This window comes from Bos mutus, chromosome 12, assembly GCF_027580195.1.
Source record: "Bos mutus isolate GX-2022 chromosome 12, NWIPB_WYAK_1.1, whole genome shotgun sequence".
NCBI classification, from domain to species: Eukaryota; Metazoa; Chordata; class Mammalia; order Artiodactyla; family Bovidae; genus Bos; species Bos mutus.
Genome location: NC_091628.1, coordinates 10,828,761 through 10,855,855, shown reverse-complemented (window position 1 = coordinate 10,855,855; position 27,095 = coordinate 10,828,761).

The following is a 27,095-nucleotide window of genomic DNA, read 5'->3' as shown; positions in this document are numbered from 1 at the left end:
AATTTTGGTGTTGAACTTTGAAAATAGCTACAGACTATATCTCAACAAATGGCTGAGTTCCAGGAAGGTCTTATTTACTAAAAAAGGTTGAGGGGGGTTGGATTTAACTTGTGGGTGGCTGGTTGCCCATCCCTGGTCTAGGATGCATATCTGATGGCTGGAGGGAGAGCAGCCATTTTGGACCATGAGGTAGAAGCCAGGCACTGAGGATGGCATAGAAATAAGCTTGAAGGAGCTTGAGTGCCTAGTTTTCACAGAGCCACCCTGTGAGCCCTCTGGTTTTCATTTATGTGAGGGAAATAAAGTTCTATGTTGCTTAGGTCAATGTCAGTTGCAAATAAGTTTAATCCTGACTAATACACCGTTCACGTGTGTGTAAGCCCAACTCACCAGAGTAGGAGACTATTGAATATAAGATCAGAGATCTAACTAGGAATGAAGCATGCATTTTCCATGTGTATACTCTATATACCTCTGAAATTTTCTACCCATCTCCATCAATTGAGGGCACAAATAAAAGTTTGGGTTGACCTTTGTGTGACCCACCAGGTGGTGAGGGGCTTGTAATGAACGTCAGTGTCACTGACACGCTCTGGGCATGGCAGGACGCAGTGTCCCACCTCTCTGCCAGCTAGACACACAGGAACTCAGCTCAGACAGATGCTAATGAGTTTTACAAAGTGTGAATGCAAGTGCTTTGAGTTTTAGCACTTTTTTGGGGCATGGGGTGGGGTTTAGGTCTCAATCAGACGTTGTCCCTGAAATCAGTAGTACTGGGTGAGCCTCTCCCGCTTTTTAGTATTAATAACTCTTCCCAGGACTCCATGTCTTGTGTCCGAGGGACTGACTACTGAATTCCTTGGGTAAATCCATAAGCCCAGCTTGTAAAATTTGGGAGTCTCACACAAATTGAAAGAATCACAGTAGTAGAAAATTAAAGAGCTGTGAGAAAAACCCTGCAACTTGACTGTGGTTCCAAGAATGCTTCCTGCCTGGCAGTTGCTGTAGTGTTGCAGCTGATCCCTTGCTAGGAGCTTCGCCCACTCTTGTGCTCCAGGCAATGGTGCGGCTGTTCCAGGGTGCAGGCTGGGGTGCTTTATGGGAGGCGTGGGGCTGTTATTCCTGGAGAGGAGAAGGTGGAGTGTTGATGTGGCCACATGGTCTTCAAGCATTTAAGGGTGTGTGCGTGTGTGTGTGTATATACGTGTGTGTGTGTAGTACTTAATGAGGCAGTTGTGGATAAACTGTTGCCATATTTTAGCACAGACTACACAGTCACATAGGCCCAGATGCACCTCCTGGCTCAGCCTCTTACTTGCTGGTTGGCCTCAGCTATGCTGTTCAACCTCTCTGCACCTTCATTCCCTGGCTCACAGGGTATCCCTGTGAGAACCAGGGAATTGGGTTCCTTCTAGTTTATTTCTCTATCACCCTCAGTGGATACTTTTACCTCATGGTCCAAGATGGCTGCTCTCACTCCAGCCACCACACATGTATCCCATGCCACAATCCCGCAAACTATGACCTACAAGCCAAATCCAATCCTCTACCTGTTTTGGCTGGCATATGTGAGTACTGCTGAGATGCCAGGGATGCTGTAAGGAATGGATGTAATAATGTCCATAAAGTGTCTTACCTAGAGCAAATGCTTAGGAAATATGAAGGAAAACAGCTGAGATGCCGTCAGACTCAGGCAGTTTAGACTGTCAGCCTAAGGGAGGCAGCTTTGTCAGCATCTGGCGTCTGTGCAGGCTGGATGGGGCTGAGGACCTTGACATCTTCCATTGTGAAGGCCTTCTCCCTTCTGGTTTCCTTCCTTCCTGTCTTCGTCTTCTGGATCTCAGGTCAAAGCTTCCTCTGGAAGCCTTCCCTGGCTTCCCTGGCTCGGTTAAAACCCTCAGCATATACGCTCAGGACCCCATCAGTTCAGTTCAGTTGTTCAGTCATGTCCAACTCTCTGAGACCCCATGGACTGCAGCACGCCAGGCCTCCCTGTCCATCACCAACTCCTGCAGCTTGCTCAAACTCATGTCCATCGAGTCGGTGATGCCATCCAGCCATCTCATCCTCTGTCGTCCCCTTCTCCTTCTGCCTTCAATCTTTCCCAGCATCAGTGTCTTTTCAAATGAGATGGCCAAAGTATTGGAGTTTCAGCTTCAGCGTCAGTCCTTCCAGTGAATATTCAGGACTGATTTCCTTCAGGACCCCACGGATCCAGCTTTGTCACTCTAGCCTCAGCAGCTGTTATTCATGGTTTATGGGATCCTCTGGTTAATGCCTGTCTCCCCCACCAGACTGTAAGTTTCTAGAGGGCAAGGGCCATATCCGTTTTCCTCAACATCATATCCTTATGGTACCTGGTGAGTAGTAGATGCTCAGTGAACATTTGTAGGATGAATGAATAAGTGAAGGTCCCTCTGGTTGTGTTTAGATTGGAACTATCTGTTCTCTCAGATCTATTTGTATAACGATTTTCCTAACATGACTAGTTCTGCCCTTTGCCCTCAGGCTCATATGTCCATCAGGAGGGGGCTTGGACCTCAGTGAGCTCCAAGATGCCTGGTCTTGGAGACAGGAGGCTGACCAGGAGCTTCCAGAGAGTATAGGGTCAAAAAGCTGGGGAGCTGTCAGATGGCAAAAGAATTCTGCTTTAGCTCAGCTGCTGCATAAGTGTCTACTTTCAAAGGCTTCCAACTAATCAGAATTTCAAAGGATACTTTTAAATGTAATAGGATTCTACCTGAAAGAGCAAAGCACGAGTCCTTGGAGCTGTTTATTTCTCTAGTTGCTATTCTAGACTTGTATCAGAGATAGCTGGGACCTCGCTATTTTATTTTCATTCTTGCACAAAGTGGAAAAATCTCATGTGCTGGTAGGAGGCGGTGATGCCAAGACCACAAAACAATATTCCACCCAGCTCCCTGCCTCAGTTATTCCAAGGAGAATGGAGGACACAGACAGTTACACACAAGGTCATTCTCAGCCTACTGTGTGTGTTCAGTCGCTCAGTCATGTCCAACTCTTGGTGACCCCATGGACTGTAGCCTGCCAGGCTCCTCTGTCTATGGGATTTTCCAGGCAAGAATACTGGAGTGGGTTGCCATTTCTTCCTCCAGGGGATCTTCCTGATTCAGCGATGGAATCCAAGTCTCCTGCATCTCCTGCACTGCAGGCAGAATTTTTTTACTGCTGATTCATCGGGGAAGCCACTTAGGCTACTTGTCCCATGAAATAGACATTACCTTTCCTCTTATCCTCACCAAAACAGCCTTGGCAAGTCTTCATGGGTTAGACGGATCCTCAAACACAGACAGAAGTTCAGGCAGAAAATGGACAAAATCCACTTTGACATTCAAATCACTAAGAGCATTAACACTTTTCATTGTTTTTGTAACTTGCTTTTGACCAGAGCGGTCTTGGCTAAACTGGTGTAGAAGAAAATATAAAACAACCCCCTTCTCAAAATTGTGGCAGGGGAGGCGGGGAAGCTGGGAGCGTACTCGAGTACATATGGCATTTAAAAATCTGCACCTGCTCTGCTCAGACAGCTGGCAGGCTGTTCAGAGAAAAGTCCTGTTCTTTCTGGAAATACTCAGGACTGAAAGCATCTGCAAAGGAGTTGATAGGAGCTTTCTGGAATCAATTACAGGAGGACTGTGCCAACCATCATTTCGGACATTTGAACAGAATTAGAGCAGGTACTGTGTCTTAAAGAGTGGCTTTGCAGTGTTGATACTCTGTAAATTTTGCATATGCCTGAGGCACGGCAGAAGCACACACATCTGCCTTGCACATGAAATGCTCATTTCCATATAAGTTGCTTTATAACCGGGTTCCTAGTGCTACTTTTTTTTTTTTTTTGGCCCTGCTGGTATCTTAGTTCCCTGACCGGGGATTGAACTTGTGCCCCCTGCAGTGGAAGCGTGGAGTCTTAACCACTGGACCCCTGGGGAAGTCCTCTTGGTGCTACTTAAAAAAAAGATTTTTTTTTTGGTTGTGCTGGGTCTTTGTTGCTGCATGCCGGCTTTCTCTAGTTGCGGCAGCTGGGGGCTAATCTTTAGTTGTGGGGCATGGACTTCTTATTGCGGTGGCTTCTCTTGTTGCAGAGCACGGGTTCTAGGTGTACAGGCTTCAGAAGCTGCAGCACCTTGGCCTAGTAGCTGCAGCTTGCAGGCTGTAGGGCTCAAGGGATTCAGTAGTTGTGGCGCTTGGATTCCATAGTTGTGGCTCTCGGGCCCTAGAGCAGGCTCAGTCATTTGGGCGCACTTGGTTGCTTTGTGATATGTGGAATCTACCCGGACTAGGGATAGAACCCGTGTCCCCTGCACCAGCAGGTGGATTCCTATCCACTGACCACCAGGGAAGTCCTCCTGGTGCTACTTTGAGATGCAGAGGACTAAGAGTCTTCATCGACCCATCTGAACAGCAGAGACAAGTCAGCAACAGTAGAGAAGTGGCTGGTGCAGGTTCTGAAGTGGGGCCCAGGCTTCCGGGGGGCCTGGGCCCAGCATTTGGAGAATGAATTCACCACACAAGGCCTCCTGGTGACCCGCCTCTCACCCCTTGGCCATTGTGGAGCCTGCATCCTTGATTCTGGTTTTTGGAATCTAACTTCTTGGAGACAGTTACCGAAATTGAATGGAAAGCATGCGAAAAGAATGATGTATTTGGGCCAATTTGATAGCTATGCTAAAAAGCTGTGCCTGGGCAAACTTTCTGAGAAATTTCATTTAGTTTCTCACAGAGCACACATGCCCAAAGGGTCCAAATAGCCAAACGAGGATATTGAAAGCCATCCAGCCTTCCTGCTGTGCCTTTTATTGAGAGCAATTGCATTATCTAATGAATAATCAATGTTCAGCTGATACCTGAGGGGGCAAACACTAATCCTGAACTAAATTCACTGATTTGTTCTCTGTTGCTCATCTTTACCCAGAGAAGGCAATGGCACCCCACTCCAGTACTCTTGCCTGGAGAATCCCATGGATGGAGGAGCCTGGGAGGCTGCAGTCCATGGGGTTGCTGAGGGTCGGACATGACTGAGCGACTTCACTTTTTTTCACTTTTATGCATTGGAGAAGGAAATGGCAACCCACTCCAGTGTTCTTGCCTGGAAAATCCCAGGGACGGGGCATCCCGGTGGGCTGCCGTCTATGGGTTGCACAGAGTCGGACACGACTGAAGTGACTCAGCAGCAGCAGCTCATCTTTACCATTGAGCTTATTCTCCTAACATTGAACCCGTCTTTGGCTCAGCCTTTCAGTCCACCAGTTTCATTGGTCACATGGGCAACCCCAGATGTTAGAGTTTAGAAAAGGTGGACAACATACAAACTATTGGATTTACCGGAGACTTTACCCTGCCACTAACTTCAGCTCTTTTATTTTTTCTCATTCATTCATTTATTCACTCATTCACTCACTTGACAAATATTTCTTTGACACTGACTTTGCCCCTTCCGGGCCAAAGGAATGAGTTTGGTTCTAACTCTAGGAATTTGTAGTCTTTGCACATTCCAGAATGTGGTGATAACTCACTTGACTTCAGGCTTTCTCTCCCTGGGTCTCTGATGTTGGAATGGACCTCATCTCTGATTTCTCAGAGCCTGGAGAGTCAGGGTCAAGGCTTGGCTCTTCTGGGTATGGAATGTTTCTCCATAATGTTGCATCACCTGTTGGTGACTAAGCTGAGTGTGTGGATTCTGCACTAGAGAAGAGAAAGGCTTTGATGTTTTCCCCTCATAGAAGTCTGGCGTGGTATGTCAGAGCCCCCAGAGGGAAAGACCGTATTTTATTCATCTTTGCTTCCTCAGTTTCAGGCGCAAAGCCGTGAATGTAGTAGGAGCTTTCAAAATGACTAGTGTATGAACCATTCTATCTGCTCAAAGCGTATGTTTCACGCCAGTGTCAGTGGGGTCATAGTTCCAGATGAAGAGAGGCTTTATTGTTCCGGCACATCGTCTGCTTCTGAAATGGAGACAGGAAAGAGCGAGTCATCAGCTCCCTGTGGATGCAGCCAAACAGGATGTGACTGGACACGGCACTCAGCACAGCTCTCGTTCTCTGTTCTGCGGAAGGTTGTAGGTGAGGTGCGGGCTCAACTGCAGATGGCAGTTGGCAGGATGTGGCTTCCTGTGGAGACTGATCAGAAGTTTGGAGACAAAAATGGTCACTGGGGTGGAATCCCTTCTACCCTCTATCTCCCTCTGGAAACAGGATCTTACTTGTTCAAAAAATAGCATAGGAGATTATGTTCTGGTAATTGGGGCTGCTGCTGCTGCTGCTAAGTCGCTTCAGTCGTGTCCGACTCTGTGCGACCCCATAGACGGCAGGCCATCAGGCTCCCCTGTCCCTGGGATTCTCCAGGCAAGAACACTGGAGTGGGTTGCCATTTCCTTCTCCAATGCATGAAAGTGAAAAGTGAAAGGGAAGTCGCTCAGTCGTGTCTTACTCTTAGCAACCCCGTGGACTGCAGCCTACCAGGCTCCTCCGTCCATGGGATTTTCCAGGCAAGAGTACTGGAGTGGGGTGCCATTGCCTTCTCCGGGTAATTGGGGATATAATTGTGCAAAGTAGACAAAAATTTGTGCCTTCGTGGAGCATTTCATAGAGGGTTTGTTCAAGGGTGTATACATGTGATCAATAAAATAAACACTGAAAATATATTGGAAAGTGACGAATGGAATGCATAAAGCAGGGAAGGAGATGAAGAGGCTGGGGTGGGGACTCCTTTCAGGAGGGATGGCGGGAAAGTCTAATGGAAAAGGTCACATTTGAGGAAAAGATCAGAAGCTGATGAGGGAATTAGATACAAGGATTTCTGGAGAGAGAATAGTCCAGACAGAGGGAGCAAGAATGGTGAAGCCTAAGGTGGGTTCTGCCTGCTGTTCGGGAGCCGTGTGGCCATGGGGGCAGGGGGGACACAGAGATTTGGTGGAGTCTCTTAAGGAAGGGCCAGGGCAGAGCGTCATCCACATGTCTTTCTGTATTCCACACTCGCCAAATCCCTTCAGCCCGCTGGAGGGTCTGCACAGGTAAGTCACCAGGGAATCTGAATCAAACTCTGCCCAAAAAGGAAAGAAAGGCAGTCACGGGCGGAAGATGGGGATGGAATTCCGAGACTTCTGTGCTTTGAGTCTGTTGCTGAAGGGGTCAGGGTAGGGAAGGAAGCAGGGCACCCTCACTTAGGTGCCTGGGGAGTTACATAAAGGTACCATTTACAAAAGGGGCTTCCCAGGTGGCGCTAGTCTTAAAAATCTGTCTGCCAATTCAGGAGACATAAGAGAGCAGGTGGGATCCCTGGGTCAGGAAGATCCCCTGGGGGAGGGCATGGCAACACTCTCCAGCATTCTTGCCTGGAGAATCCACTGGACAGAGGAGCCCATGGGCTACAGTCCACAGGGTCGCAATGAGTTGGACACGACTGGAGTGACTTAGCTCACAAGCACCCAGGACTATTTACAAAGAGGAGGGTAGAGCTTCCCTGGTGGCTCAGTGGAGGGGAATCTGCCTGCCAGTTCAGGAGACGCGAGTTCGATCCCTGGTCCAGGAAAATCCCACATACTGGGGTGCAATAAAAAGTCCAGCGCCACAACCCCTGAGCTGGTGCTGTAGGGCCCGGGAGCCGCAACTCCCCGCTAGAGAGAAGCCACCGCAATGAGAAGCCTGCGCACGGCAACCAGAGAGGAAAGCCCACGCAGCAACAGAGGCCAACAAGGCCCAAATAAAGAAAGAAAGAAAATCATATTTAAAAAATGAGGGGGGTGGACACGACTGAGCGACTTCACTTTCACTTTTCACTTTCACGCATTGGAGAAGGAAATGGCAACACACTCCAGTGTTCTTGCCTGGAGAATCCCAGGGACGGGGGAGCCTGGTGGGCCGCCGTCTACGGGGTCGCACAGAGTTGGACACGACTGAAGCGACTTAGCAGCAGCAGCAGCAGAGCGTCGGGAGAGCAAGAAGGGCAGTGCAGTGTTCAAGGGGTTAGCAGCATCAGAAACATCATCGTCCCCAGTCCCTGCGGAGCAGGGGCGGGAGCTGTATGGAAAGTCCGCTTCGACCGAGGGTGTGGTCAGTCCAGGTAACACACATCGAAGGGCGAAAGTGAGGCACGCTCACCCTCATTCTCTTCTTTCCTGCTGCGGCTTCCCGCGGGCTGACTTCAGCTGGAAACCAGAGGGCAAGTGGTCTCGCCGGTGTCATCTCCATGGGAAAGAGCTCCCCATCGCAGAGACGGGCTGAGCGGGGCACAGTGGATCCAGAGGAGTGGCCGGAGGACGTCTGATACAGACACCGAGGGCTGGAGGGCACGGGGGATGTGGGACGGCGTGGAAAGAAGCCGGAGAGACCACGGGCTCTTAGCTGAAGCAAGGTGGCCTGGTCAGGAGCCGGGCTGCCGGAGGTGCTCCCGCTGCTGTCCAGGGAGGACTGCCCGCGGCCGGGTCAGCTCCCTTCCGAGTGATGCTCGGCTGTGGAGCGGTGCTGTCCAGCGTCCAGGTGATAAACGACAACCAGAGCAGCTGTTTGTGCCCACGGTGGGAGGTGGATGACTTACACCTCCTTTCAAAATTTAAATTAACTTAAAAAAAGATATGTGTATGTCTAAGGTGTACGCATTGCATATATCTGAGGTGTCTCCTGAGAAGCCTGTACGCAGGACAAGAAAGCAACAACCGAGGGGTTCAAAATTGGGAAAGGAGTAGGTCAAGGCTGTAATAGAGTAGTCAAGCCTTCTAATAGAAGGCTGTACATTGTCACCCTGCTTATTTAACGTATGTGAAGAGTACATCATCTGAAATTCAGGGCTGGAAGAAGCACAAGCTGGAATCAAGATTGCCAGGAGAAATATCAATAACCTCAGATGTGCAGATGACACCATCCTTTTGACAGAAAGTGAAGAAGAACTTAAGAGTCTCTTGATGAAAGTGAAAGAGTGAAAAAGTTGGCTTAAAGCTCAACATTCAAATAATGAAGATCATGACATCTGGTACAGTCACTTTGTGGCAAATAGATGGGGAAAAAGAAACAGTGACAGATTTAGAAAAAAACCAAAACACCCCAAGGCATGTGGGGTCACAGTTCCCCAACCAGGGATCGCATTCATGTTCCCTACAGTGGAAGCATGGGGGTCTTAACCCCTGGGCCTCCAGGGAAGTCCCAATATGATAATTTGATAAGCAAATACGAGTAGAAATGATTACTGCAGTCAAGCCAATTTGCATATCATCTCATATAGTTTTTTTTTTTTTTTTTGGTAAGAGCAGTGGAAATTCCTCTCTTAGCAAATTTCCAGTATTGAACAATGTGTCATTAACTATACTTGTCCAGCTGTGCACTAGAGAGCGAGGCTTACTGAGAGGTGACGCTGGCTCGAGGGCAGATCTTATTCCCAGCCACGGTGGGACCAGACTCAGCCTCCTCAGCCAGGCTGCAGTCAACTGCACTGTTTCAGTTAGCACGAGATAACCTCGAACATTCTGAGCAGGGTAGCAGAGTCTCGGAGCTGCAGCCGCTTCAGAATTTAGAGTTCCCTACAAACTGTCAGTGGCATTAGGAACTGGGCAATGTCTCAGCATCCGTGGGTTTGTTTTCTTTGGTTACAGAACTGACTTTGATGACACGGATGACTGGGAATCTTTCAAATTTCATTACTCCAGAGAGAGCCCCAGATATTTAGCCTAGCCGGCTGGATGCTGCAGAACCTGCCCCCTGCCTGCTTCGCCCCATTGTCCTGTGAGTCTCCCCTTGTTCTCTGCACCCTTGCTACCCTGGACCCTTGTTCCAGGGCTGCATTCCTTCCCACCTCTTGCCCTGCCCCTCTGATTCCCTCTGTCTCCTCCAGTAGTATCTCTGCTCCTTGATTTCTACTCAGAGTGACTTCCTCATAGCAGCCCTCCCTGAAATTCCCGACAGGGCTCACCTGAACTCATCGAATCTTTCCCATCTAACCCTTCTCACCACTGTAATCACCGTTGTTAATGGAATCACTTATGGTTTAATGCCCTTCCTCCCCGTGTGATGCACACTCTGATTTGCTGCTGTCCAATGCCTGTGCCTGGAAGATGCTCTGTAAATATTTGAGGAAATTATTGACCAAAAGCTAAAAATGAGTTAGAAGTGGGTGGACCCACACTTCATGGGAGAGAAATAAAAATAGGTAGAAATTAGAAAGGACATGATGCCCGCCCTCCTCTGCATCCCTCCCTTTTCTGGCCCTGGAAATGACTGCCGGCAGAGGCAGCAGGAGAAAGCCTGCAAGCAGAAACACGTGCAGGCGGAGTTCAGCCATCAATTCCCCAGACACCTGGGGACGATGAAGAAAAGCCGTTGTCAGATGTCTCAACACTGATCTCACGCCTCTCCAGCAAAAGAAAATTCGGTCAGACTGTATCAGCCGAAGAAACCTTAGAAAGTGAGAACGGCAAGCTGCCTGCTCTGCTGACTGATTTGCAAAGGTCTGGGCTCGAGGCCTGAAGTGATAACAGGCTCAGGCCATCAGAAATTATTTTAACTGGCTTCCTGACATCTGGGGAATTCAAGAGCCGGCCAAACGAAGTGGGCTATTCATAAAATGTTTGGAGTTCTCTCCGCCATCAAAACAACAGACACATCAAGGCACGGACACACCATTAAGAGAATTCACCAGCCTCCAATTACAAAGTCGTCAGGAACAGAGAGCGAAAACCTAAATCTTTCTTTCATGGTGGCAGATTTATATTTGTGGAATGGGATGGTCTCTCAGGAAGGGGTCACATTATGAACTTGGGTCTGAAAGGCTCTGAGAAATAATGGCTGGCCCCAGAGGAGGATGGAGTTAAGGTTTATAGAGAGCTCAGAGCAGAGATCTGAGGAAACCATGAAATGGACAAGAAAGAGACTGGTGAGTAAGTGGAGAACAGAGTGAAGAAGGGTGTGGGCAGACTGGTGAAGTTGATGGGGAGAAAGAAGCAGGTAGACCAAGGGGATACACTTGACTGATGGGTACTGGCTATTGCACATCGTTTTTTATTCATTCATTCATTCACTTATTTTTTCAGTTCTTGCCTACTATTACTTCTTTTCTCCTATTTTTTAATTTAAATACATTAAAAAATGTTTACAATGTTGTGTTGGTTTCTGCCATACAGCGACACAAATCAACTGTAATTATACATACATCCCCTCCCTCTGTAGCCTCCCTTCCCCTCCCCACCCCATCCCTCTAGGTCATCACAGAGTGCCAGAGCGGGCTCCCTGTGCTCCACGGCAACTTCTCGCCAGTACAGTCACAGCCCTGTTTTTGGGGAATAATTGACATTCAAAAGCTGTACATGTGTAATGTGTACAACTTCATGTGTTTGAGGGGAAGTGTACACCTGTGAGGCTTCCCTGGTACTTCGGTTGGTAAAGAATCCTCCTGCAGTACAGGAGACCAGGGTTTGATCCCTGGATTGGGAAGATCCCCTGGTGAAGGAAATGGCAACTCACTCCAGGATTCTTGCCTGGAGAATCCCTTGGACAGAGGAGCCTGGCGGGCTAGAGTCCATGGGGTCGCAAGAGTCAGACGCGACTGAGCGCCTGCACCACCACCATGCTCCTGTGAGACCATCACCACAATCTGGACCGTGAGTTTCCGTCGAATTCTGCAGTTTCCCCTCATCTATTTGTTGTTGTCATTGTTGTATGATTTTTGTTGTTTTCCTTTTGTAGTAAGATAAGATTTATCCCTTCAGCAAAATTTTAAGTGTGCATTATAGTGTTGTTGGTCACAGGCCTTGTGCTGTACAGCAGATTTCCAGAACTTATTCATACTGGACAACTGGAATTGGTACCCTTCGGTCAGCATCTCTCATTGCTTCCTCCCCTCAGACCCTGGAGACCACCTTTATACTCCCTGCTTCTGTGTGTTTGACCAGCAAGTTCTTTTGTTTCTGCTTCAAGTTTTGAGTTAATGTTTCGTCATCGTGATCCCGTTATTCCTCCCAGGTTACACTAACCAGTTCCAGGGCTTAGCTTCTAAGAACTGGTGAAGAGCCTCTGTGTCCTTTTCTGCTGCGTTGACTGCTGGGAATTCTCACTGTCTGTCACAAGCCTGTTTTTCCCCAAGCCCATGGTAGAAATTCTGTGATTTACAATGGTTGATCAATAATATAGAGTAAATTGTTACTGTTCTTTAGTTGATAAGTCATGTCCGACTCTTTGCACCCCCATGGACTGTAGCCTGCCAGACTCCTCTGTCCATGGGATTTCCCAGGCAAGAATACTGGAGTAGGTTGCCATTTCCTTCTCCAGGGGATTTTCCTGACCCAGGAATTGAACCTGCATCTCTTACATTGGCAGGTAGATTCTTTACCACCGAGTCATCAAGGAAACACCATTCAGTACATTAGAAGGTAACATGTCATACCATGTGCATTATAATAAACACATTTTAACAAAACATAATGTAAGAAATATTTATACTTATGTATTATACATTATTGTTCAGCCGCTCAGTCATGTCTGACTCTTTGCAACCCCATGGACTGCAGCACGCCAGGCTTTCCTGTCCTTCACCATCTCCTGAAGCCTGCTCAAACTCATGTCCATTGAGTTGGTGATGCCATCAAACCATCTCATCCTCTGTCATCGCCTTTTCCTCCTGCCTTCATTCTTTCCCAGCATCAGGGTCTTTTCTAATAAGTAGGCTCTTCATATCAGGTGGCCAAAGTATTGGAGCTTCAGCTTCAGCATCAGTCCTTCCAATGAATATTCAGGACTGATCTCCTTTAGGATGGACTGGTTTGATCTCCTGCCAGTCCAAGGGACTCTCAAGAGTCTTCTCCAGCACCACAATTTGAAAGCATCAATTCTAAGGTGTTCGGCCTTCTTTAAGGACCACCTCCCACATAGGTAAATGACTACTGGAAAAACCATTGCTTTGACTATGTGGACCTTTGTCAGCAAAGTGATATCCTTGCTTTTTAATATGCTGTCTAGGTTTGTCATAGCTTTCCTTCCAAGTGTCTTTTAATTTCATGGCTGTAGTCACAGCCTGCAGTGATTTTGGAGTCCAGGAAAATAAAATCTGTCACTACTTCCAGTTTTTCTCTCTGTTTAAGTTCTCTATGATTAAGTTTTTTTAATGTTGAGTTTCAAGCCAGCTTTCAGCTTTTTCACTCTCTTTTTTCACTCTTATCACGAGGCTCTCAGTTCCTCTTCACTTTCTGCCATAAGGGTGGTGTCATCTGCGTATCTGAGGTTGTTGTTATTTCTATTGGCAATCTTGATTCCAGCTTGTGATGCATCCAGCCCGGCATGTCACATGATGTGCTCTGTGTTGAAGTTAAATAAGCAGGGCAACAGTATACAGCCTTGTCGTACTCCTTTCACAATTTGGAGCCGGTCAATTGTTCCATGTAAGATTCTAACCATTGCTTATTGACTTACATATAGGTTTCTCAGGAGACAGGTAATGTGGTCTGGGACCCCTCATGTCTTTAAGACTCTTCCACAGTTTGTTGAGATCTACACCATCAGCCCTGGGATTTCTTTGGAAGGAATGATGCTAAAGCTGAAACTCCAGTACTTTGGCCACCTCATGCGAAGAGTTGACTCATTGGAAAAGACTCTGATGCTGGGAGGGATTGGGGGCAGGAGGAGAAGGGGACGACAGAGGATGAGATGGTTGGATGGCATCACTGACTTGATGAACATGAGTCTGGGTGAACTCCGGGAGTTGGTGATGGACAGGGAGGCTTGGTGTGCTGCGATTCATGGGGTCACAAAGAGTCGGACATGACTGAGTGACTGAACTGAACACCATCAAAGCCTTTAGAATAGTTAATGAAGCAGAAGTAGATGTTTTTCAGAATTCCCCTGCTTTCTCCATGATCCAATGAATTTTGGCAATTGGACCTCTGGTTCTTCTGCCTCTTAGAAACCTAGCTTGTACATCTGGAAGTTCTTGATTCACATACTGCTGAAGCCTAGCTTGAAGGATTTTGAGCATTACCTTGCTAGCATGTGAAATGAACACAATTACACAATAGTTTGAACATTCTTTGGTATTGCTGTTCTTCAGAATTATAATAAAAGGTGATCTTTTCCAGTCCTGTGACCACTGCTGAGTTTTCCAAATTTTCTGACATATTGAGTGTGTGTGTGTGTGTTAGTTGCTCAGCTATGTCTGACTCTTTGCAATTCCATGGACTGTAGCCTGCCAGGATCCTCTGTCCATGGAATTATCCAGGCAAGTTATACTGGAGTATACAAGTATTCCCTTCTCCAGAGGATCTTCCCGACCCAAGAATCAAACCTGGGTCTCTCACACTGCAGACAGATTCTTTACTGACTGAGCTACAGGGAAGACATATTGAGTGCAGCACTTTAACAACATCATCTTTTAGGATTTTAAATAGCTCAGGTGGAATTCCATCACCTGTACTAGCTTTGTTTGTAGTAATGTTTTCTAAGAACCACTTGACTTCACACTCTAGGATGTCCAGCTCTAGGTGAATGACGACACCATGGTGGTTATCGGGGTCATTAATACCTTTCTAGTATAGTTCTTCTCTGTATTCTTGCCACCTCTTCTTAATCTCTTCTGCCTCTGTTAGGTCCTTTCCATTTCTGTTCTTTATTGTGTCCATCCTTGCATTAAATATTCCCTTGATATCTCCAATGTTCTTGAAGAGATTTCTAGTCTTTCCCATTCTATTGTTTTCTTCTATTTCTTTGCACTGTTCATTTAAGAAGGCCTTCTTATCTCTCCTTACTATTCTCTTGAACTCTGCATTCAGTACATTGCAGTAAAGTGAATATCACAATAAAGACAGTCACTTGAGTTTTTTTGGTTTTCCAGTACATACAATAGTTATGTTTATGGTGTATTATAGTCTATTAAGTGTGCAATGTACATACCCAAATTAAAAATACTTTGTTGCTAAAAATTGCTAACCATCATCTGAACCTTCAGTGAGTCATACATAATCTTTTTGCTGATGGAATGATGGTTAGCAAGGTTGATGGCTGCTGAGTAACCAGGGTGGTGGTTGCTGGAGGCTGGGGTGGCTGTGGCAATTTTAAAAACTAAGACGACAGTGAAGCTGGCTGCATCAGTTGATTCTTCCTTTCGTAAATGGTTTCTCTGTAGCATGCAATGCTTTTTGATACCCTTTTACCCATAGCAGACATTCTCTCAAAATTGGAGTCAGTCCTCTTTTACCCATAGTAGACATTCTCTCAAAATTGGAGTCGGTCCTCTCAGAACTTGCTGCTACTTCATCAGCTATTTTTACGAACTAAGATAAATCCTTTGCTGTTGTTTCAACAGTCTTTGCAGCATTGTCACCAGGAGTAGTTTCCATCTTAAGAAACCACTTTCTTTGTTCATCCATAATAAGCAACTCCTCAGCCACTGAAGTTTTATCATGAGATTGCAGAAGATCAGTGACATCTTCAGGATCCACTTTTGATTCTAGACCTCTTGTTCTTTTTACCACATCTGTCGTTATTCCTCCACTGAAATCTCAAACCCCTCAAAGTCATCCAGGGAGTTAGGATCACCTTCTTCCAAACTTCTGTAAATGTTGCTATTTTGATCTCTTCCCATGAATCACAAATGTTCTTAGTGGCATTTAGGGTGGTGAATCCTTTCCAGAAGATTTTCAATTTACTTCTTCCAGATCCGTCAGAAGAATCACCATCTCTGGCAGCTATAGTCTTATAAGGGTTTTCCTGGTGGCTCAGACAGTAGAGAATCCACCTGTAATGCAAGAGACCCAGGTTTGATCCCTAGATTGGGAAGATCCCCTGGAGAAGGAAATGGCAACCCACTTCAGTATTCTTGCCCGGAGAATCCCATGGACAGAGGAGCCTGGCGTGCTGCAGTCCATGGGGTCAGACATAACTTGGCGACTGAACAATAGTTTTATAAAATGTATTTCTTAAATAGTAAGACTCGGAAGTCCAAATGACTCCTTGATCCATGGGCTGCAGAATGGATATTAGCAGGCATGAAAACATTAGTTTCATTGTACTTTTCTATCAAAGCTCTTCAATGACCAGATGCATTGTCAGTGAGCAGTAATATTCGTTATTTTCAAAGGAATCTTTTTCTCTGAGTGGCAATGGGCTTAGAATGTCTATCACACTGTCAATCAATGTACCATCGTCCAGGCTTTGTTGTTGCATTTGTAGAGCGCTGGCGGAGTAGATTTAGCATAATTCTTAAAAAGACCTTAGGATTTTCAATATGGTAAATGAGCGCTGGTTTCAACTTAAACTCAACTGCTGCATTTGAGGATGGGCATTGGCTTTTCCTTTCTAACTATAAAAGCCCTGTACACGTGGCATCTTCTAATAGAAGACTGCTTCGCCTACATAGAAACTCTACTGTTTAGTACAATCACCTTACTTATTTTACTAGGCCTTCTGGATAACTCAGTGCTGCTTCTGCGTTAGCGGTTGCTGCTTTACCTTAATTAAGGACATGGCTCCTTCTCTTTGACCTCAGGAACCAACCCCTGCAAACTTCAAACTTTTCTGTGGCTTCCTTACCTCCTGCAGCAGTCCTAAAATTGAAGAGAGTTAGGGCCTTGCTCTGGTTTAGGATTGGGCTTAAGGGAGTGTTGTGGCTAGTCGGATGTTTTTCTCCAGACCATTCGAACTTTCTCCACATCAGCAATAAGTCTGTTTTGCTTTCACATCACTTGTGTGTTCACTGGGGTAGCACTTTTCATTTCCTTCAAAAAATGTTTTCCTTTGTTTTCACAAGTTGGCTGTTTGGCAGAAGAGGCCTGATTTTCCTCTCTCTTGGCTTTTGACATGCCTTCCTCACTAAGCTTAATCATTTTTAGCTTTTGATTTAAAGTGAGAGATGTGCGAGTCTTCCTTTTACTTGAACACTCAGAGGCCATTGTAGAGTTACTAACTGACCTAATTTCAATATTGCTGTGGTCCAGGGACTAGGGAGGCCGAAGGAGAAGGAGAGAGACGGGAGAAGAACAGTCGGTCAGTGAAAACAGTCAGCGTACACATATTTATCCACTAAGGTCACCAATTTGTATGGGTGCTGTTTGTGGCACCCGAAAACAATTACAACGATGACAGCAAAGACTGTTGATGAGAGATCACCACAACAAGGCTAATGATGCAAAGTTCGAAATATTTCAAGAATTACCAAGTTGTGGCACAGAGACATGAAATAAGCCAATGCTGTTGGAAAAATGGTGCTGACTGATGAGCTAGACACAGGGCTGCCACATACCTTCAATTTGTGCAAAAACGCAATATGTGCAAAGCTCAATAAAACGAACTGAAATAAAACAAAGTATGCCTGTGTCTAGGTGTGGTGTTCTTGGTCTTTAATCTTGCTGTGGCTGATTGAGTTTCCTGGATCCTCAAGCTGAAACTCTTAAGAAAATGTGGAACATTTTCAGCTATTATTTCTGAGGAGTCCAACTTATGTTTAAAAACCTGTGTGTGATTTTTCAGACCTGACCCTGGACAATCATAAATGCTTTCCTGCAGAGGCTGCCTTCTCTGCCCAGACGTGCGCGGTGCACGGGCAATGCGTTCTGGAACGTAGAGGGAGTTGCATCCCAGGACTGAGGCTCCCTGGCCAGTCATGTTCTTTGAATATTTGTGCCCCCTTCCCCCACCTTCAATCTTGGGTCTCTTTATCTGAGGCCGTGCTTCTGCTGAACTCTCCGTGTGAAGCCAAGATTAAAAAAAAAAAAAAAAAAAACACCTTGGAGACATTTTTCCCATTCTGACCCGCTGCCCAGTATTTTTCTAGTCCTGGCTTTTCCCCATCTCCCTCCCACGTGACCCCAAGGCCCATAAAATTGCAGGCTTGTGTTAGAGGCTCTCTCCACAGTGAGACAATCTCCATGTCTGCTCTGACCCACCTGACCTCTGACTGCTATACCATTTCATGGAGAAAAATAAAACAAAGGAGAGCTTCTCCTTGTCCAGATTTAACTTCCTGCTTATACCGTCACAGTAAGTGATTAAAGGCTTAACTCTTTCGTTTTTGGGCTCATTGCTTTAATCTGCTACTCCGACATCTGACAGCTCAGCTCTCTCTCTCCCAGTTCGGCTGCACTCTGACAGTTCCTCAGATAATCTTCCAGTTCCACCATCACCTCCGTGTTCAGCTGCTCAGTCATGTCCGACTCTTTGCAACCCCATGAACTATAGCCCACCAGTCTCCTCTGTCCATGGAATTTTCCAGGCAAAAAGACTGGAGTAGGTTGCCATTTCCTCCTCTAGGGGATCTTCCTGACCCAGAGATCGAACCTGTGTCTTTTGCATCTCCTGCATTGGCAGGTGGGTTCTTTATTACTACTACTACCTAGGAAGCCCTTCTTCTCTTTATGGGAACTCCAGTCACACATGTTACACTCTTTACCATTGTCCTTGGGTCTTCAAGGCCCAGTTCACTTTAATTGTCTCTTTTTTTCCTTCAGATGGGATAATTTCTATTGATTTATCTTCAAGTTCCCTGGATTTTTTTTCTGCCATTTTCAAATCGCTAAAGTGCTTGCAGTGAGGTTTTCATTTCTGTTATTGTACTTTTAAGTTCTTGAGTTTCCGTTTGCTAATGGTTTCCATTTTCTCTGCTGAAATTATTTATCTTTTCATTTATTAAAGCCATGTTTTCCTTTATGATTTGGATGTGTCTTCCTTTAATTCTTTGAATATATTTCTAACAGCTTCTCTGTCTCATTAATTACTTATGTGGAATACTTCCAGTTTGGCATCTACTACCTGATATTTTTTCTTAACTATGTAGTAAATTTCACTTTGTGTATGTGTGTATGTACAGTTTTTTTTTTTTTTTTTTGAATACTGGGTGTTGTGGGTTAATCAGTGTCGAGACTGGGTTTTGTGATGTTCCTCTATTGATTTTTGTTTTAGTAGGTAGCAGGATTACTGGCAGATCACCCTAGAACTTGAAAGACTTGGCTTTGAACTTGTGTAAGGTTTGGTTTGGGGGCTTTCCTGGTAGCTTATATGGTAAAGAGTCTGCCTGCAATGCAGGAGACCTGAGTTTGATCCCTGAGTCAGGAAGATCCCCTCCAGAAGGAAATGGCTACCCACTCCCATACTCTTGCCTAGAGAATTCCATGAACAGAGGAGCCTGGCAAGCCACAGTCCATGGGATCGCAAAAGAGTTGGACATGACTGAATGACTAATACTTCACTTTTCAAGGCTTGGTTTTCTGATTTCGTAGGTGAAAATACATCTGTGAAAATCCCAACATTTTTCAAAGCAAAAAACTATAACTTGTTGGACTCACAGATTTATTGTTTCTTCTGGTTTTAGACTTTAATAGGACAGGTTTCTTTAACCTTTACTCTGGGGCATGATTCTTATTCCTGAGTAGTATTTCTAGCATCTCAGCTGGGTGCCTGGGCTGTGAACGGTGTTATTAAGGTCTCTCCACACTTGTTGACAACATACACGACCTCTCCTTATCCTCTAAGAGTATTTCTATTCTGCTCACAGCCCCAGAATAGCTGAATTCTGGCTCCCCTTAGGTAAGCTCTCCCTGCACATGTGCTGTTCAGTTCTTGGCTAAGCACGTGTAAGGATTTCTGTGTGGACTTCTGAGGTCCCTTCTGTACAGCTTCTTCAACTTTGTGCCTCACCTCATGGAGTCCATCCCATTGCTCCAGATTCTGACCTCTGTCTACTCAGCTCATGGGGACTTCTGTGCTCTGCTTGGTCTCCTGCTTACTGCCACCCAGTTAGGAAACTGTTCCCTGATATAGAGCTGGGGCAAATTTGTGAATTTCCCTTCTTTCAAGAAATCAGCTTTGTGATTTTGTATGTGTTCCCAGGTGGTACTAGTGGTAAAGAACCCACCTGCCAATGCAGATAAGATGTAAAAGACTCAGGTTCAGTCCCTGGGTCGGGAAGATCCCCTGGAGGAGGGCATGGCAACCCACTCCACTTCTCTTGCCTGGAGATCCCACGGACAGAGGAGCCTGGTGGGGTACAGTCCACAGGGTCACAAAGAATCAGACACGACTGGAGCAACTAACACACACATGTGATTTGTGAAAACAAGTTGCATCAAATGTTTTTTTCTGGTTTTAAAGTGCTTTGGCAGGAGGACTAGTCTAGATTAGCTATGGGAAACAGAAATCCTGTCCGTGGATTCTTAAATATGTTTTTATTTTTTCCCACACTGTGTGGCATGTGGGATCTTAGTTCCCTGACATGGGATTGAACCCACCTCTCTTGTATTGGGAGCATAGAGTCTTAACCACTGAACCATCAGGGAAGTCCCCCTACCATGGATTCTTGAACAAAGGCTAACGAGAGGATGTGGGTGGACAAAGATAATGGCCGCCTAGCATGAGGCAGCTTGTGAGAGCTTAGAGTCAAGACACTGAGCAGGGCAGAAAACTCTGCTCAATGTTATGGAACCACCTAAGAGGGAGAAGAACTTGAGAAAGGACAGACACATGCATATGTATAACTGAATCACTCTGCTGTACACCTGAAACTAACTCAACATTGTTAACCATCCAAAATAAAATAAAAAGTTGAAAAAAAAAGACACTGAGCAGAAGGCATTTTCAGTCTTCTAAATGGAGAACAAAGATCGATTGATATTTGCAGAAATACAAACAAACAAAGAATCCACCTGCCAGTGCAGGAGATCCCAGGGACATGGGTTTGATCCTTGGGTCAGGAAAATCCCCTGGAGAAGAAATTGCAACCCATTCCAGAATTCTTGTCTGGGAAATCCCATGGACAGAGGAACCTGGTAAGCTGCAGTCCAGGGGGTCATGACCAAGCAACTGAGCATAGCAGCTCAGCACGCACACCACACAAACAAAAGGGAAATACCATGATGGAAAAAGAGCTATTGCAAGTTATTGATAAATTGGATGTGAAGAATGAAGGATGTCAACACGGTGCCAGCAATGCTTTAACAAAGAGCCCGTATCTCCGGAGACAGATACTGAAATATTTACGGATGAAATGATATAATGTCTTGGGTTTGATTCAGAATAATCAAATGTAGGGATGAGGGTGGTAGAGAGTGGGGGGTAGGTGAGACCAGACTGACCACAAGATGATAATTATTGAAACTACTTTATGAGGACATGAAGATGTATTCTATGAGTTTTTCTACTTTTATATATATTTGACATTTTCAAATTAAAAAATTAAGATAAAACAGAATAAAAAGATCAGAGTTATGTAGCTGGGAGTGGTCTTGGTGAGGTTGGAAAGAGTGCCCAGTTTTGAGCAGGGGAAAAAGGGATAAGACAATGGCAGTTATTAATGTCTAAAACAGGTTTGTATGCAAAAGTGTTTCTTAAAGGGGTTTGCTCGAGTTAGCTTGTTCTGCTTTATTAGAAATGTCATCAAGAATTAGGATGTATTTGACCATCTGCTTGAAGATGCGATGCATGTGGCCCACCCCGGACTGAGGCTGTGATATCCACACTGAGGCACTGACACTGCACACGTGTCTGCCTCCGGATCCAGCGTTGACCACTCACATTCACTGATACAGCCCTGTGTGGTCGGAGCCCAGACTACAACAGACAGGTTTGGCTAGACCCTGGCATACACGTCCCTCAGTGATTCCTGGAATGATTTCCAGAGGCATTTTGCTGTGCTCCCTTTTCCACACCACCTCCCTGGCCAGCTCTACATGCCTGGAGCCACCCTGAGTCTTGCACTCAGCTGCTTCCTTCCAACTAACTGTGGACTCTGTAATTGAACCCAAGAGAGGAGCCTGTTCTCACTGCCTAAGGACTTGCAGAAGAAGTGGAGAGACTTTTCTACAAGTTAGAAAAAGAAAAAAAAAAAAAGAAGAAGAAATAGACACTCACTTTCATATTTTTCACTTTCTTTTCTCAATTATTCTACACATCCTTTTATGTGCCCACTATGTGCAAGGTATTATGTGCCAGGGATTTCCCTGGTAGCTGAAATGATAAAGAATCTTCCTGCAATGAAGGAGACCTGGGTTTGATCCCTGGATCGGAAAGGTCCCCTGGAGGAAGAATGACAACCCACTCCGGTATTCTTGTCTGGAGAATTCCATGGACAGAGGAGCCTGACTGGCTACAGTCCATGCGGTCACAAAGAGCTGGACATGACCAAATGACGAACATGTGCCAAGTATTGTGCTAAGGATTGACTGGCAGTTCAAAGATGGTACTTCCTTAAGGATCTACAGCTGGCAGGGGAAGAGAGACACACAGAGTAATACAGTTTCAAAGGCCATGCTAGATGTTTGTGCAGGGGCCAGGGAGCACGAGGAAGAAATGGTTGTTCCGTCTCTAAGTAGTATTCGACTCTTGGCAACCCCATGGACTGCAGCGTGCCAGACTTGCCTCTCCTTCACTGTCACCTGGAGTTTGCTCACAGTCATGTCCACTGAGTTGGTGATGCCATCTAAGCATCCTCTGTCATCCCCTCTTGGAGAACCATTACTATTTTCTTTCTTCTTGGGTTTGGGTTTTATCACAGCCATGTCTAACTCAATGAAACTATGAGCCAGGCCATGTAGGGCCACCCAAGACAGATGGGTCATGGTGGAGAGTTCTGACAAAATGGTCCACTGGAGAAGGGAATGGCAAACCGCTTCAGTATTCTTGCCTTGAAAACCCCATGAACAGGATGAAAAGGCAAAAAGATAGGACACCGAAAGATGAACTCCCCAGGTCGGCAGGTGTCTAATACGCTACTGGAGATCAGTGGGGAAATAACTCCAGGAAGAATGAAGAGGCTGAGCCAAAGTGAAAACAACACCTGGTTATGGATGTGACTAGTGACGGAAGTAAAGTCCAATGCTGTAAAGAGCAATATTGTATAGGAACCTGGAATACTAGGTCCATGGATCAAGGTAAACTGAAAGTGGTCAAAAAGGAGATGTTTAGAGTGAACACTGACATTTGGGAATTAGTGGACTAAAATGGGAATGGAATGGGTGAATTTAATTCAGATGACCATTATATCTACTATTGTGGGCAAGAATCCCTTAGAAGAAATGGAGTAGCCCTCACAGTCAACAGAAGAATCTGAAACGCAGTTCTTGGGTGCAATCTCAAAAACAACAGAATGATCTCTGTTCATTTCCAAGGTAAACAATTCAATATCACAGTAATCCAAGTCTATGCCTTAACTACTAATGCTGAAGAAGCTGAAGTTGAATGGCTCTATGACGACCTACAAGACCTTCTAGAACTAACATGAAAAAAAGATGTCCTTGTCATCATAGGGGACTGGAATGTAAAAGTAGGGAGTTAAGAGATACCTTGACTAACAGGCAAGTTTGACCTTGGAATACAAAATAAAGCAGGGCAAAGGCTAACAGAGTTTTGCCAAGAGAATGCACTGGTCCTAGCAAACATCTTCTTCCAACAACACAAGAGGAGACTCTACACATGGACATCACCAGATGGTTAATACCAAATTCAGATTGATTATATTCTTTGCAGCCAAAGATGGTGAAGCTCCATATAGTTAGCAAAAACAAGACCAAGAGCTGACTGTGGCTCAGACCATGAACTCCTTATTGCCAAATTCAGACTTAAGTTGAAGAAAGTAGGGAAAACAACTAGACCATTCAGGTATGACCTAAATCAAATCCCTTACTATTATATAGTGAAAGTGACAAATAGATTTAAGGGATTAGATCTGATAGTAGAGTGTCTGTGGAACTATGGATGGAGGTTCATAACATTGTACAGGAGGTGGTGTTCAAAACCATCCCCAAGAAGAAGAAATGCAAAACAGCAAAATGGTTGTCTGAGGAGGCCTTACTGTGAAAAGAAAAGTGAAAGGCAAAAGAGAAAAGGAAAGATATACCCATTTGAATGCAGAGTTCCAAAGAATAGCAAGGAGAGATAAGAAAGACGTCCTCAGTGATCAATGCAAAGAAATAGAGGAAAACAACAGAATGGGAAAGACTAGAGATCTCTTCCAGAAAATTAGAGCTACCAAGTGAATATTTCATGCAAAGATGGGCTCAATAAAAGACAGAAATGGCATGGACCTAACAGAAGCAGAAGATATTAAGAAGAGGTGTCAAGAATACACAGAAGAACTGTACAAAAAAGATCTTCACAGCCCAGATAATCACGATGGTATGATCACTCACCTAGAGCCAGACATCATAGAGTGTGAAGTTGAGCAGGTCTTAGGAAGCATCACTATGAACGAAGCTAGTGGAGTTGATCAAATTCTAGCTGAACTATTTCAAGTGCTAAAAGATAATTCTGTGAAAGTGCTGCACTCAATATGCCAGCAAATTTGGAAAACTTAGCAATGGTCACAGGACTGGAAAAGGTCAGTTTTCATTCCAATCCCAAGGAAAGGCAATGCCAAAAAATGCTCAAACTATTGTACAATTGTGTTCATTTCACACGCTAGCAAAGTAATGCTCAAAATTCTCCAAGCCAGGCTTCAATAGTATGTGAACTGAGAACTTCCAGATGTTCAAGCTGACTTAGAAAAGGCAGAGGAACCAGAGATCAAATTGCCAACATCCATTGGATCATAGAGAATACAAGAGAATTCCAGAAAAGCATCTACTTCTGCTCCATTGACTATGCTAAATCCTTTGACTGTGTGGATAACACCAAACTGTGGAAAGTTCTTCAAAAAATGGGAATACCAGACCACCTTCTTGCCTCCTGAGATATCTGTGTGCAGGTCAAGATGCAACAGTTAGAACCAGACATGGAACAACAGACTGGTTCTAAATAGGGAAAGGAGTATGTCAAGGCTGTATATTGTCACCTTGCTTATTTAACTTACATGCAGAGCACATCATGTGAAATGTGAAACTGGATGAAACACAAGCTGGAATCAAGATTGCCAGGAGAAATATCAATAACCAGAGATATGCAGATGACACCACCCTTGTGGCAGAAAACAAAGAAGAACCAGAGAGCCTCTTGATAAAAGTGAAAGAGGAGCGTGAAAAAGCTACCTTAAAACTCAGCATTCAAAAAACAAAAAATCTGACATCCGATCCCATCATTTCATGGCAGATAGATGGGGAAACAATGGAAACAGTGACAGACTTTATTTTCTTGGGCTCCAAAATCACTGCAGATGGTGACTGCAGCCATGAAATTAAAAGACACTTGCTCCTTGGAAGAAAAGCTATTGCAAACCTAAACAGCATATTAAAAAGCAGAGATATTACTTAATCAACAAAGGTCCATCTAGTCAAAGCTATGGTTTTTCCAGTAGTCATGTGGATTTAAGAGTTGGACCATAAAGAAAGCTGAGTGCCAAAGAAGTGATGCTTTTAAACTGTGGTGTTGGAGAAGACTCTTGAGAGTCCCTTGGACTGCAAGGAGTTCAAACTAGTCAATCATAAAGGAAATCAGTCCTGAATATTCACTGGAAGGACTGATGCTGAAGCCGAAGCTTCAATACTTTGGCCACCGGATGTGAAGAACTGACTCACTGGAAAAGACCCTGATACTGGGAAAGATTGACGGCAGGAGGAGAAGGGATGACAGAGGGTGAGAAGGCATTACATGAGTCTGAGCAAGCTCAATGGGCATGAGTTTGAGCAAGCTCCAGGAGTTGGTGATGGACAGGGAAGCCTGGCATGCTGCAGTCCATGGGGTCACAAAGAGTCGGACATGACTGAGTGACTGAACTAACTAACTAACCGTCTTTCCTATTTACACGCGATCTAGTCTTTTGGAGTCTCAATGTTCTCAGTTTTGTATAAGGTTAAATATACACTGTTATAGTTTTAAAAGCTGTCACATTAAAAAAAGTGTCTAAAAGGACTTTGAAAACCTAGGGATTGATAATAATGATGATCGTCTTTCCTTCTTTCCAGGAACACCAGTGATAACTGTGGGCTGGCTTTTCCCAGGTGACAGTCAAGTGGTAGGTTCAGCTGTAAATGCAGTCACGTTAAGGCAAGCTGGGTGCTGCAGCCATTTCCAGGGAAGATGCATAAATAAGAGGAAACTCCTTTTCCCCATGTAGGCAATAAATCTTCTGTCTTTTGACTTTTAAACGTGTAGAGCCAAATGTCCCTTTTTTCTGTTTAATACCAACCACTACCTTAACATTTGTTTTGCTGTACAGTTTACAAAGTCCTTCTAAAGTCATAAACTACTGATGTCTCATAATAGCTTTTTGACTTAGTGGAATATGTTTCATTTGACCCTCATTTAGAGATGTGGAACATGTGGCCCCAAGAAGTTAAATATATTTGCCCAAGATTCATAACTAGCAGTGGCAGAGCCCAGGACTGCATTCTGGTCTTCTCTTTCCTAATCTTTGAAATAAAGAGCTCCTCCCTGTAATTATTTGTAGTGGGCCAGGTTCCCCTTTGAAGTCTTTAAAAGAAAGTTTCACAGTCGGACTAACTTCACTCAGTACGACAATCTCTAGGTCCATCCATGTGACTGCAAATGGCATTATTTCGTTCTTTTTTTCTGACTGAGTGATAAAAGAAAGACAAATATCATGTGTTGCCATTTATATGTGGAATTAAAAAACTGGTACAAATGAACTTTTCTACAAGACAGAAAGAGAGTCACAGATGAAGGACATAAACTTAGGTTACCGGGGGGAATGGAGAGGGAGGGGTAAATAGGGAGACTGGGACTGACATATACACACTCCTATGTATAAAACAGAGAACTAATAGGGACCTACTGGATACTGGGAACTCTACTCAACATTCTGTGATGGCCTATAGGGGAAAAGAACCCAAAAGAGTGGATATGTATAACTGAATCACTGTGCCGTTCAGCAGAAACTAACACAACAATGTAAATCAACCACATTCCAATAAAAAAAAAGAGTTTCAAAATATTTTTTTAAAGGCTTGGGAAATTCTCTGTCTTTGGATTTATCATGGCCATCTGAAACCCCCCAGCCCCGCTTGTGGTCACAATAAATCAAACAAACAAATAACCATCCCCATTGTTTTGTGGATTATTTCCCCACGAGGCAGATGTTTACTTTTTCCAAATGAAAGCTCATTGTTGTCAGGAACATTTAAGAGGCTTAACCTGTCTCCTCTGGCATATGGCGCTGGCTTTTCATGATGAGACTGGTTCTGTGCAGCAGCAGACGAAATTGCAAGCCTGTCTCCGAAACTTCATCAG